Raw genomic sequence first — 15,088 nt, forward strand, 5'->3', positions numbered from 1 at the left:
CTTTGGAAATAAATACACTTAGGTGTCACATTTGCATTTCAAATTGGTCCAATTTTTCTTAGCACCAATTGGCAGGCTACAAAGCTGTTTACACATTTGACCTAATTATTTCACTTCTAGGAATACAGCACCAAAGAAGTTTGCATTCTGGGCAAAAGCTTTTATGCTAGTACTGTTTTGAATAGTTTAGACAAACAATCCTTAGAAAACTGAGAAACTTCAAAAACTACAGCTATAGTAAGTATTTAATCAAACTAAGACACTTTAGTTTGATGGAATAATATGCAAAACCATATTAACAATTTTAACCACCTATTGAGCACTTGCTATGTGTCAAGTACTGTGCTGAGTGTTTTAAATATCCTATTTTGTATTTTCATTTAATCGCTTAATAGTCTGTATCTTAGGTACATATTTACAGATGGAGAAATTAAGGCTCAGAGAGGTTATGTAATGGGCTCTGCAATTAATAATAGCAGACAGACAAATCAGGTCTGTCTGACTCCAATACCTTTCAAGAACTCTTTCCACTTTATCATGGAGTTGCAGGACCCAAATAGGGCAAACCCCAAAATTTGTAGAAAAAGTCAGAAGACATAAACCTTTGAGACCAAAAGGATGCGGTATTCAAAATAGAATTCTCTATTACTGGCCGCCTATAGAGATCTTCTCAGGAAGATTTGTAATTTTTTTTCCTTAAATTTATCTATTTTATTTTTGGCTGTGTTGGGTCTTCTTTGCTGTGCGCGGGCTTTCTCTAGTTGAGGTGAGCGGAGGCTACTCTTCGTTGTGCTGTGTGGGCTTCATTGTGGTGGCTTCTCTTGTTGTGGAGCACCGACTGTAGGCTCGTGGGCTTCAGTAGTTGTGGCACGTGGGCTCAGTAGTTGTGGCACACGGGCTTAGTTGCTCCGTGCTATGTGGGATCTTCCCGGACCAGGGATCGAACCTGTGTCCCCTGCATTGGCAGGCGGCTTCTTAACCACTGTGTCACCAGGGAAGCCCCAAGATTTGTTATTGTGATTGCTATACAAATTTTCAACACTGTACTCTTTTTTAATCACCCAAATACCAGTGTTTTTGTTGATGTAATACCATTTTTAATCAAAAGCTTCATGCACCCTATTTGGCCCTCTCTCCAAACCCTTTCTCTGTACTTTCTCTGCCTCTTTGACATGCTTGTCACAAATCCTCCCTCTTATTCAATCAATTCCTGCCAGTCGCCCCCCTCCCTGCCTCTTCCCATCACATCTAGCCATCCCCCATGCCTCCCCACCAAAGAAGCAGATCTCTCTGCTGCGGAAGGGACCAAGCACATCTTTCAAGAGTTGGGAAAGAGAATTCAAAACTGCTGTGACAAGTGGTCCTGAAAGCTCACTTCTGAGAGCTGAGCAGGGCAGAAAGACACTGAAGCCGGTGGATCCGGCAACTCCAGGAGACCACTATGACCACAGCCCCCTTCTCCAGACGAGGGAACTGAAGTCCAAGGGAACAGCCACACCAGGAGCGACCAGTGGGATGTTTAACATTTTCTTCTATGTGAAATATAATAAATATGTAGTTTCAGTGGTTTTATTTTATTTCACAAATCCTGAGATAAATACAGAAAGACCAATATTGCTATTATGCAATCATAACCTGTACATGCGTTGTTGATGAATGTAATTGCTTGATCAATTCCTGTGAAGGGACCCAAAATGCCTCTGATATGTCAAAGGCATGAATTTAAAATGTAACTGGTTGGGGAGGAACTGTAGATATTTAAATGATCTGAGAATCATCAGGAAAACCTTCAGATACAGATTGATAATGAAAGAGGAGAGAAAGAACCTACCCGCATTTACCTAGGACTGTCCACAGGAGAGAGACAGGACTTAATGAATTCTAATCCCTCCAAAAATGCACCTTATAGTGGAGGAGAAATTCTCCATGCTCTGTCATAGCCAAGCTAATGCAATGTGTGCATGTGCGTGTGGGTTCACACACACACACACACACACACACACACACACACACACACACATACACACACTGGGCTGAACTCAAGAGGTACAAACAGGAAATGGCTTTATTTTTCTCCTAACACTGCCCTTTAACATGCCTCACCGGATCTCTTTTTTTAGCCCCTGGACAGAATCTCGGGAAGATCTTAACGTTTTTCAGGCTCTTGTGGTTATAGGAATAGCCTCTACTGGGAACCTTAAAAAAGTCCAGTCCATAGTAAGCTAAAAAACTCACATCCAATTCAATACTTCTCTCCACCTCCCCCCCAAGTCTTGACCAGTGGCTTGGGAATCAACACTGGGTAAAAACGCATGAGTGGTCTGCAATGCCAACTCTTGTTTCACCTCATCCACCTCATCTTCTGGCTCTTCCAGGATCAGGTTAGGGGAAAGGGAAGGGGAAGGGAAGGGAAAGGTCTTTTAACTCAGGCTGGTGCAGTTTGTGGTCTCTCTTGACTAACTTAGTTGGCTGAGGTTCACATACTAGGTCTTTAGAGGGGAAACATTTGTGGGTTCTTCAGAGGCCACCATGGTTATCTTTGTAGTGCATGGCTCCCTGATGTGGGTGATGTCCTGTACTCTCTGGTTAATCTACTACAATCCACCCCTGCATCTCCTGGCCTCTGGAGATAACCACCACTTCCTCATACTGCTGGAGTCCTGACAGATAGACCTCTGGGACAGGACCCCAGCAAGGCAACTGAAAGCCCACTGCCCACTTCAGCTTCCATTTGGCCAGGGAACTCACCATCCTTACCCCACCAAACTGTTGCCCTCTCTCTAACTACACCATCATAGTCTTCTCCAGCCTGCCTCCTACTTTCAGAATTCTTCAGGCTAGAAGAAAACACTGGTCCCTAACCTCACTCCCAAGGTCTGTATGTCAGGCTTCCCTCAAACTCTCTTAGCCCTAAGCTCTGGTTCTCTGGTTCATGGAAGCATGGGGGCTGTAATCCCTTGTCAGTCCATCACTTAACCACATCACTCCCTCCTAGGCAGACTCTCAAATGAGCCCCCTTTGAAATCTTAGTCTCCTATGAGGCTGGAGGTGGGTGACAGAGGCTGATAGTCACAGGACCATCTCTGCCATCTTTTAGGAGACCCTAAAGGTATGTCTAACAACATTCTTTAGAAGGGGGGAGAGGTGTTTTTCACTGGCTTTGAGAATTTAGCCAAAATTTTGAGACATCAGAAAAATCCCATTTCATACCCTTTTATAACAGCAATTCAGTTCTATTTCTTGACATGGTTATTGGTTACTCAAGTGTGTTTACGCTGAGAAAAATTCATTGAACTGTGTGTTTATGCTTTGTGTATTTGTCTTTTTGTAGGTTATACTTGCGTAAAAGTTTACTTACAGGAAATGATTCTGAACCCATTGTGTGTTGGATTCTGTGTCAGGCATTTTACATATCTTATCTCATTTAATCAGGCTGACTACCATTCATTAAGCACCTACCATATGTCAATACAATGTTATATTCTTTCTTTTAATTTTTATTGTGATATATAACATATACACAGAACATGTTCAGTTTAACAAATAAAGTGAACATACATGTAACCACCACCCAGATAAAAAAATACATTGCCAGCACCCCAGAAGCCTCTCATGTATCCTTTCTTGGTAACAACCCCCTGCAATATTCTTCATATGAATAATTTGACTTAATCCTTACAACAATCCTGGGAAATTATCAGTGGTTGCAAGCTGGAAAATTCCCAGAGCTCACCTAGATCTAGGATACATTTGAGTTCTGATCAGGCAGAGTGCAGAAACCCCATTGAGCACCTGGGTCATTCAGTAAAGACCCCAGAAGGGGTTTAGATCTTTCTCTGTCTGACTTATTTCATTTAACATAATGGCCTTGAGGTTCATCCATGGATCAAGCATCTTAATCAGAAATTGAGTCTTAAGTCCCTGTTCAGTTTCTATGATACTGAGTTCTGCCCTGCTCCCCATACCCAGAGGGTGGACCAAGCTCTTGAGGTCCAGTCTCTGGACCTATAGCTCCTGCAATGTTCAGCTTATCTCCTTAGCACTGAATTTCTAGATGTGCCTGGACACTGGCCACTAGAACTTACTCCTTTACCTGCCCCGCCCTCATGAGTCCCTAGGCTCAGGTTCCAATCACCCAGGGTCTGGCTCACTCATTCATTCAACAAGCATTTATTGAGCACCTACTATGTACCAGGCACTAAGCAAGGTCCTGGAGACACAGCCATGGACAGGACAGACAGAGTCACTTTTCCAAATAAGTTGTAGTCTACTGGGGGATACAGACAAGTCATAAGACAATTACAGAACATTGTCGTAAGTCCTATGAACAAGCAGCTCCAGGGAGCTTTGAAAATATAGAGGGTGGATGCTTAATTTGGACTTCAGGTTTAAGAAAGACCTTTTAGAGGTAATAAAATCAAAGCTGAAACTTGAAGGATGAGTCGGAGTCAGCCAGAAGGAGAGGAAGAGTAGTAAAATGTTCTAGGCCAGAGGTTCTCAAAATGTGTTTCCAGACCAGCATCATCATCATCAACTGAGAACTTGTTAGAAATGCAAGTTCCCAGACCTTCCCCCAGACTTACAGAATCAGAAATTCTAAGTTTTGGGCCCATCAATATTTGTGATTCTAATGCATAGTATAATTTAAGAATCACTGATCTAAACTGGGGAACAAACGTACAAAAGCCTGGAGGGAATGTGGCTTCCTTCCCCTACAAATCATACCCCAGTTATGAGAACGATGATTCCAGTGCCTCATCTGAGATGGCAACTCCAGGCCATCCCTGGATAACAGAAGAACAGAATAGGAAAGGACTACCATTTGTTAAATACACCTATGCTTCACATAGTTTCTTTTATCTACTTCTCACTACATGCCTATTATCATGCCCTTTTCACAGATTTGGAAACTGAGGTTCAGAGACAGTAAGGAACTTTGCCTAACCTCGCTCAGCCAGTAAGGCCCAGAACTGGGATTTGAACCCAAAGATTTTTCTACACCAGCCTACTGCTTCCAGGGAAAAGAGCTCAAGATTGAGAGATGAGGACAAGATCAGAACATGAGTTCAGCTCTTGGGTGAACTGTACCAGATAGGGTGGGGAAAGGAAATCCAAGTCTCTCCCTGTGTTCCCTCCTCTCAAACTCCCACTCCCCAGAGAGGACATGACCAGCAGGCAAGAGCAAGGAGGCCAAGCTCTTCCACTCAGGACTGAAATGGAAGTGAAGAAACCAAGCCCAGGTTTTCTCAGTTGAAAAATCCTTGTTAAAGCTTAATCAAAATCTATGTTTGAGACCGAAAGCTTGTTGGAAATAAATGGTATAATTATCTGGAAAGCAACTTGATAATATGTAGTAAGAGCCTTAAGCTTTCAGATGCTAACATAATTGTATCTGTAAACAAAACATAACCATGAGAAGAGTCGTGGTATATTATTAAGAAAAAAGGTGGAATAAAATTATGTATTCAGTATGATTCCAATCATGTTTAAAATGCCAAATAAAAAGACTAGAAGTGAACACACCAAAATGTTAAGATAGTTTTCCTCCCATCTAATACTCACAAAAGAGTTTAAATTTAAGAGAATGATTTATGTACCAAGATGCTCTTTATAGTATTTTAACAGCAAACTAGAAGCAACCTAAATAGTCCACGTAATGAAAAGGGATAAATAAATTACATTTTGATCATGTGATAGGATATAAAGCAATTATCAAAAGTGACAATTGAAAAAAGTATTTTTGTCAAGTCCTTGGCTCCTGCCTGCACTCCCCTGCCCTGGAGGCAGGGTCCAGATACCCTCCAAAATGATGGTGAGAGGCAGGGCCACAGAGGGCAAGAATCAGCCTCCTCTTCCGGGGCTTCCAGGAAATTTTCAGTTATGAGATAAGGTCCTCGCTTTCCTCTCTCAGAGAACTCATGCCACTGTGTTAGGTATTAAATATGGACCCAGGGAACCCCAGACTAAATGGGGCTTAAACAGATTTAAACAGAATGCAATCTGTTTAAATCTCATCTCTTGCTGGTTTAACCCCCAGCACTCTACACATCTTAGATGGCGAGTTTCCTGTAAGTAGAAATGTGACCAGTTGACCTCTGAAACCCCGAGGAGGAGAGCATCATCATTTCCATTGTCAATCGTGATTTTATCAGGGGCTGCCCCTCGTTCTGCACCGGGGCAGGCCAGGCACTGGACTCTCTACACCCAGAGTCATCCAGCTGCCGCCCACGACTAGATCCGACCCATCATCTGCTCTGTAGGTAGTTTTATTGGAACATACACACACAGACACACACACAGTATATTTCTGACTATGAGAATAGCCATGATATTTATTAAGGAACAAATGTGGGGAAAAAAATTATATATACAGTGTGATTCCAATTTTAGAATGCTTAATGAAAAGAATAGGAGGAAACACACCAAAATGTTAAAGTAGCTTCTCCCTCATCTAATATGACAATCCATTATAGTAATTATGCCCACTCCACAGGTGCAGAAGCAGGGTGATTGCCTCTGAAGAGTGGAATTGTGGGCGGCTTATTCCATTTCTTTACACTGCTTTCTATATTTTCTATAATTCCACCACTTGTTCTTATCCCAAAAGGTGGGAGGCCGAGTCCTGAAGGAAAAATCCAAAGGTGATCCTTGATCCTCAAATGAATCCCCTCTGCCCAAAGGTACAGCCTGCCATCTGTCATCTGGGGAAGTGAGGATGCAGGTGGGCACTGGGCTTCCCTGAGAGGTCTGGTCCCTGCAGGCCTAGAAAGACCATCCTGTGAGTGCAGCTGTCTGTAAAATTTAATTAATTTTAAAATTAAATTTAAATTTAAAAATCTGAACCATCCCTGATTAATTAAACTTAATCCAATTTCTTTTTTTAAAAACCTGATCCAAGGAGGGCTGTGCCCTCCTCTCAGGGAAATTTGGAAATTTCCTGGTGCTGTCTCCAGCCCTCCAGCCTCCATTTCTGCCTCATCCACTCCTCTGGTTCAGAATCTTTTTGTAAACCAAAGAACCCAGCTTCCCTCTGATGGTTTACTGATCTGATACCTCTTTATGCCCACAGCTCCCCCGGATCCTGTCTGAGCCCATTGGTGACCCAGCCCTTGGCTTCTGCCAAGCCCCTGACTCCCTGCTCTGCCCCTGCTGGCTACGCACCCAGCCAGCACCTTCACGCCAGCTCTTCACCTCGTCCTCAGCACAGACACAACGTTTTGTCAGTGAAGGTAGAGATGCAGAGGAGTCAGATTTTATTTCTGATGGTGACATCAGCAGGAGTTTGTGTAGCTCCTGGCTATAGTTAACAGCACAGAAACTAGCTCAGACAATTCGAGTGCTCTCCATTTTTGCTCTTTCTCTTTGTCTGCACTTTCCTCTGGCTCTCTTTTCCCACCAAGCTTTGCTGTTACCGTTAGATGTTGTCTCAAAGAGAAGTTCTCTGATTCTGAATGGAGTCAGACCCATCAGCTGGACCTTGAGTCCTCCAGCTCCCAGTGGTTCTTTAATAAAGGTTGAGAACTTGTGAAATAAACAGAGGGAAAGATCTCTAGCAGCACTGGCCAGCTCCCTGCTCTGTAGGGCTTTATACATTACCTCCCTCTAGGCTGCAAATTCACTTTACACTCTAGGGCAAATTTCATTCCTGGGAAGTTTGAGGTACCTGGACCAATAATTCAGGCCTCTGTATCCTCATCTTGTGGCCAGTTCCACTTTGAACCCACTAATGGAATGGGAATGGTTTATAACCAAACCCCTGTCTTGAAACCTCAGATGACCTTGATCCCCTTCTTGGGTTCCCAAGTCCAAGCCAGCTTGGCATCCCAGGGATATGAAGGCAGTTACCCTACAGAAGAGCTATGTCCTTCTTAAGTACTGTCTCAGGTGCCTTGACAGGTGCTGTTGTGAAGTGTTGTGAGCAGAGGTAAGAGGACCCAACCTGGGGTCTTGGCTTACCTCTGGCCTAAGGTAAATGGGATGGACCTTGGGTGGTAACCCAGGGGTGTCAGCCAGACCTCAATGGGACAGGAGCCTTAGAAACTGATCCCAAGACCACCAGCTGCTGGGGTTCTGCCCTGCCTCCTATTGGGCTCTGACAGGGCTCCTAAATTAGGTTGGGTTTAGCCAGCAGAGAATATCTATGTCCACAGTTAGGAGGGATGGGGTAAGGCAAAGTCAGAGTCCTTTCCCCTCTGTAATAGTCTGGGTTCCCCAGAGAAACAGAAGCAATGGGATTTATTATAAGGAGCTGGCTCACACAATTATGGAGGCTGAGAAGCCCCAAGATCTGCAGTTGGTAAGCCGGAGAGCAAGGAGCACCAATGAATGGTATAGTTCCAGCCCAAGTGACCCAACAGCAGGAGAAGACCGATGTCCCAGCTCAAAGACATCAGGCAGAAAGAGAATTCTCTCTTACTCCACCTTTTGTTCTTTTCTGGTCTTCAACCAATTGGGTGAAGCCCACGCACATTGAGAAGGGCAATCTGCTTTATTCAGTCTACAGATTCAAACGTTAATCTCATCCAGAAACACCTTAACAGACGCACCCAGAAATAATGTTTCACCAAATGTCTGGGCACCCCATGGCCCAATCAAGTTGACACTTAAAATTAACCATCACACCCTCACTGGGCCTCAGTTTCCTCAAGTACATTGAGGAGATTGGATCTGGTGTTATTCAATCTTATTTCTGGTTCTATGAATGGGCCTAGGCCATTCTGTAATCAGACAGGATAATAACGTTATCTGAAAGGTATGTGTTGTGAGAAGCAAATTAGATAATACGTAGGAAAGTGCTCTATAAAATAGTGAGATTATTATTCCTTATTGATATTATTAAAGTGCAAAGTTTATGTGATTCTTATTGCTATTAATTATAATTATCATGCCCTCTCCCTGGCTTTTAACCATATACCCTGTTAGTTAATGCTACTACTACTGTCAGTTACAACTTGCAGCCCTACTGTTCCCTTACATCGTCACAATGTTTCACCCACCATCATCTCAGTCATTGTTAACTTTAGTACCTGTTTTAAGATGTAGGTTTCATTATTATTCAAGTATAGTGAGGCCAGCACAGGAGGAGGTGACTGCCATTGAAAAGATAACTCGTTATTCAGAGTTCCCAAAAGGCGGGGGCACATCACGCCACACAGGGCCACAAGGGGAAGCACTAGTGTGGATCAGGGGGCAGAGGAATCAAGGGGAAAATGTGGGCAAGACCCTTTATTACGGTTTTCACAGGAAGGAATAGGTGAGGCAGGGTAAGTAGGTTTAGGATTGTCTAGTTTGAATAATTTCAGCAGACTCTGGGGCGTTGGGGCCGTCTCTAGTTGCCAGGTACCTAACCCTGGGGCGATTAGGACAGGGGAACAGTGGCCCAAAGGTGAGAGTCCTGGGAGCACCCAATAAACCAGGTGGTTGGGGTATGATCTTGAGTTGGTTGGTTTGCACTCCCAGGGGAATTGTTTGCTTATCTGTAGGAATTTGCTAACCCTGGGAAGACAGAACCTTCTGGTGTCAGCTAAGCTCCAAAAAGTGTCAAAAATAAAAAGACTTAACCCATCCCAATTCTTAATACACACCCTGACTAGGTATTAATCCTGACTATCACAGTTAATTCAATTGAAACTGAGAGTTCACAGTTAAGAGAGGTCTTTCTTTCTCTAACCTTCATTTATTCACTCAACAAGCATATACTAAGCACTTACTATGTAATGAGCACTAAGTTAAGCCCTGGGATACAGAGAAGAAAAACAGACGGTCCTTTTCTTGGGGGTAACAAAATAAAATAAGTTTAAATGTCTTTAATAAACATTACAATAACAGGAAGTCCGGTGTTCCATAGTAGGAGAGGCCCCAAACACAGCCTGAAAGGGACAAGATTCCATAATGCCCCAGTATCCCTACCTCCACACCTCCTCCGACTCCATAGTGTGGGGTTCAGGAACAGAGCCTGTGGCTAAAAAACTGAATAAATTTTCCTGTCTTCTCCCAACAGCTCCTCCAATAAGCTCCCTTTGAATAAAATTATTTTCCCTTTCCATTTCTGAGAACTAACCATAAGGAAATCACGCAGTAGAAGCAGAAATCTATATGCAGAAACTGATTCATTGCAGAGTTATTGAAATTGGGGGAAAAAATTTGATGCAACATAAGTATCCAAAACCAATGGAGTAGTTTAACAAAGTATAGCATATCTACCAAGGCACATTATTAAGCAAAAAGAACTGTATCATGATTCAGAAGGAGCACAGACCCCAGAGTCAGATTTTCTACGCTCCAGCCTTTGGGCAAACTAGTTAATGTTCCTGAATCTCAGTTTTCCTGTTTATAAGAGTGGGGACTGGGCTTCCCTGGTGGCGCAGTGGTTGAGAATCTGCCTGCTAATGCAGGGGACGCAGGTTCGAGCCCTGGTCTGGGAAGATCCCACATGCCGCGGAGCAACTAGGCCCGTGAGCCACAACTACTGAGCCTGCGCGTCTGGAGCCTGTGCTCCGCAACAAGAGAGGCCGCGATAGTGAGAGGCCCGCGCACCACGATGAGGAGTGGCCCCCACTTGCCGCAACTAGAGAAAGCCCTCACACAGAAACGAAGACCCAACACAGCCGTAAATAAATAAAAGTTTTTAAAAAATGAGTCAAGAAAGGGGGGGGTATATGAAATTGAGAAATTCTAAAAAAAAAAAAAAAAAAAAAAAGAGCGGGGGCTAGCTAATAATAGTTGCCACCTCACAGTGTTGTTGTGGAGATTAAATAAGAAAATGCAGGTAAAGCACTTAATAAACACCTAGAATAGTGCTCAATAAATGTTGGCCATTACTGTTCTCATTATTAATATAAAGTCAATGAAAACAGTTAATTGGGTGGACTTAATACACCACAGAAGATATTCCTCATAGAGTCTTAAGTTAAAAATATATATATTTATATAATAGTATGTAATCAAATTCTGAGCCTATGTGAAATGTATATGAAATGTTTAAATAGTTGTATCGGTAGCATAATGGCATTATGTGTAATATTTTAATGAAAGATTTACTTTAATCTTATTGCAAATTTCTGTTTAATAAAAAAAGAAAAGGGGGATATAAAAATAAAATTAAAAATAAAAAGCAAGGGAACACTGAAAGAAATTGTATGCTAAGAAATTCAAAAAACATCAATAAATTTGTCCTGGGATTCATCTCTGCAGAGTTGATGAACCTAAATCATCTTCACTCTGGGGACAGATATCTTTTTTTTAGCATATAAAACTCTAACTCTTCTAATATTTAGTAATAACATGCTGATGTAAGCTAGTTCCAAGCTGCAGGTCAGTGTCATTGGGACTGCCAAGAGGTGAAAGATCAAGACAGATCAGAGAGAAGGAAACAGAAAGCCACCTATTAAATGGTGATATATAAGAGTTTATTTTGCATGTAAGTATTAACTCAAATATGCAAAAATATGTATAAATAGCTATAGACACACTATAAATATAGATACAAAGAAATAAAAGATTGGAAATATATTGCTAACAGTAGCTCTCTTAGGGTTGGAAGATCATAGATGATATCCAATTTCTTCCTTATCCCTTCTAAAGTTTTCTACAGTTGGCATGTAATACTTTTAAATTTGGAGGAAGGGAACTTTAAAAACTATTAATTTCTTCTTTTTAAAGCAAGGGATTATTAGTGAGGAGGTAAGAGGGAGAGTGTGAGCCAGTAATGTCATAAATTCCCTAGCGCATGTGACTGTTTACTCCCAAAAGTCCCTGAGTTGGAAGTTAAAAATAGAAAGAGCTGAGGGCTGAATTTGGGGGGGTAATGAGTCCCACAAGAAGGGCTGTGAGCAGGGCAAACTGAGGTGAAGTACAGGAGTGGGGTGACTTGGAGGGAAAGGTGGTTGACTGGGGTCCTCCCCATAGGCAGGGGGTGCTGGTCCAGGGATCCAGCTTGGAAAGGCTTTGTGGAGGGTATTGCTTCAGGAGTGGGAGAGTTGTTTTAAAGGTTCAGCAGGGAAACCAAGTTCAGTCTGATCCCAAAGGAAGCAGCCGTGTCCTCCCCAAATCCCATTAGCCTATCAAGCAGCCTTTTCACTCCCAGAGCTGGAACCTGATTTCTGGTCATTCGTAGCCTCTTACAGCCACCCAACTCCTTCCCAAAGAATTCTATGTGCTCCCAGGAATGTCTTGATTTGGGTGCTTGCTGAACCAAAAGAACTTTTCCACTGAAGTCCTTTCAATCAAAAAAATACACAAACTTCCTGTACCTCTAAAACTAGACAGGCCTTTAGAAATAGTTTACCCAAACACCTTCATGGTGGAAGGCACAGTGCTCCTTTTAGAGATGAGGAAACTGGGACTCAAGGAGATTAGGTGATTGGTCCAGGGTGATTGAGTAAGTTATGGCAGGGCTCCCCAAGATCCCTCTCTTTTCTATGTATTTTTTCCATTATCCCATGTTGTTCTTTGTTAAACAGGAAGAATCTTCCTTTGCTAGGATCTGTCAATGCACCATTATGTCCTGTCATAATAGTAATTATCATTATATTTTGACAAAATAATACTTAACCATTATGTCCTGGCTGAATAATACTTAACCATTAATTGAGGTCTATGTGCTCTTTTCATAAGCAGTCATTTAATTCTCATAATAAGAAGGTATTATTAGGTTTCACACAAAGAAGCTGAGCTTCAGAGCAATTAAATAAACCATCCACTGTCACCCTGACAGTGGTAGCAGAGTCAGGATCTGAGCCCAGTCCATCTGAATCCAAAGCTACCTTCCTGATTCTCCATAAAGAAACACTGTTGGCTATATATACACAATGGAATATTATTCAGCCTTAAAAAAGAAGGACATCTTGCTATTTGCAACAACATGTATGAATGTGAAGGACATTATGCTAAGTGAAATAAGCCAAACACAGAATGACAAATACTGCATGATATCACTCGTGTGTGGAATCTAAAAAATGTTGACGCTGTAGAAGCAGAGAACAGAATGGTGCTAATAGGGGCTGGGGGCAGAGGGACGGAAGGATGTGGGTGGAAGGATGTGGGTCAAAGAATGTAAAGTTCCAGTTATGCACGATGAATAAGTTCTAGAGATCTAATGTAGAACAACATGATTACAGTTGACAATATTCTGTTGTATACTTGAAATTTGCTAAAAGGGTAGATGTTAAGTGTTCTCACTGCATAAGAAAGGAAAAGAAGCTGGGGAAGGAGTGGCAGGCACCACGTCCAGCTGCAAAGGGGGTAAGAAGAAGCCCAAGAAGCAGGCCAAGGAGACGGATGAGGAAGATAAGGCATTCAAGCAGAAACAGAAAGAGAAGCAGAAGAAACTCGGGGAGTTAAAAGCGAAGGCCTCAGGGAAGGGCCCCCAGGTCACAGGTGGAATTAAGAAATCTGGCAAAAAGTAAGCTGTTCCTTGTGCTTGAGGCAACGATGGTCCTTAATTCCATTCCTGTTTAAACATTTGGATCCCCTGCCATAACATCTGTTGCCACTATAGCTAGAATGAAGTGTAGTCTTATTCTTTTTTTTAAAAATTAATTAATTTATTTATTTCTGGCTGCGTTGGGTCTTCATTGCTGTGTGCGTGCTTCTCATTGCGGTGGCTTCTCTTGTTGCAGAGCATGGGCTCCAGGCGCACGGGATTCAGTAGTTGCGGCACGCAGGCTCAGTACTTGTGGCTCGCGCAGGCTCAGTAGTTGTGGTGCACGGGCTTAGTTGCTCTGGCATGTGGGATCTTCCCGGACCAGGGCTCGAACCCGTGTCCCCTGCATCAGCAGGCGGATTCTTAACCACTGCGCGACCAAGGAAGTCCCTGAAGTGTAGTCTTAGAACCTATTCTACATTTAAGAATAAACTTATGTTAAAAAAAAAAAAGGAAAAAAGAAATCGGTAACTATCTGAGGTGATAGGTATGTTAATTAGCTTGATTGTGGTAACCATTTCACAATGTATACGTATATCAAACCATCAAACTGTACAAACTGTACTGTCAAATACACCCCAGTAAATTTTTTAAAGTACATAAATAAAAATACCTTGACTGTACACATACCAAAAAATCCTCTGTTGAGGCTGATCTTTCAAGGAGCTGATTCTCCATTAAATTCAGCATTCCTTCAAATTCTCTCATTAGTGAAATTGTCTTTTCTTCAACTAAAATGGCAACATTTAAGCATCTTGACATTATATAAGAACTAAATCCCTAAACTGGATTCATCCTAAACACCTCCATAGAGTTTTTACCTTGGATTTGTTTTTATTTCACTTGAGTGTGCAAAGTATTATTATAATAATGATTTGCACACTCAAGCCAAAAAAAAAGGAACTCAGGGTAAAATTTTTATGAGAACCGTAAAGGAGAAATCTTAGATACTCCCTTGTGTTTGTTTTATTTTCCATTCTTTGGGACTTCCCTGGTGGCACAGTGGTTAAGACCCTGCCTGCCAATGCAGGGAACACGGGTTCGAGCCCTGGTCCGGGAAGATACCACATGCCGCGGAGCAACTAAGCAACTAACCGTACTGAGCCTGCGCTCTAGAGCCTGCAAGCCACAACTACTGAGCCCACGTGCCACAGCTACTGAAGCCCGCACGCCTAGAGTCCGTGCTCCACACAAGAGAAGCCACTGCAATGAGAAGCCCGCGCACCGCAACGAAGAGTAGCCCCCGCTCGCCACAACTAGAAAAAGCCCACGCACAGCAACGAAGACCCAAAGCAGCCAAAAATAAATAAATAAATGTATTTTTTTTAAAATGGCAATCTTCAAAAGTTTTGCATTATAAAACATCAACTCTGGCTTTTAAAATAAAATAAATTAATTAATTAAATAAATAATAAAAAGCAAGGTGCCCTCCAATTCCTTACTCGTGTTGGGGACAAAGATCACTCAGAGTTCATCCTGAAAATCATCTAAATTTAGAGATTTCCTACCGGAGCAAAACTTTCATGCACCAGTAATAGAACCAGGCAGCCTTTCCAAAGTATGTCAGGCATGTGCTTGCGATGCTGTCACAAGCAGCGTCGAGTATCTGTCCCTGTGTGCTGGTGACCTGGGAGCCCTCGCTGTTTTCTAGGCCAGTTACAGAGA

This window comes from Balaenoptera musculus, chromosome 4 (assembly GCF_009873245.2).
Source record: "Balaenoptera musculus isolate JJ_BM4_2016_0621 chromosome 4, mBalMus1.pri.v3, whole genome shotgun sequence".
NCBI lineage: Eukaryota > Metazoa > Chordata > Mammalia > Artiodactyla > Balaenopteridae > Balaenoptera > Balaenoptera musculus.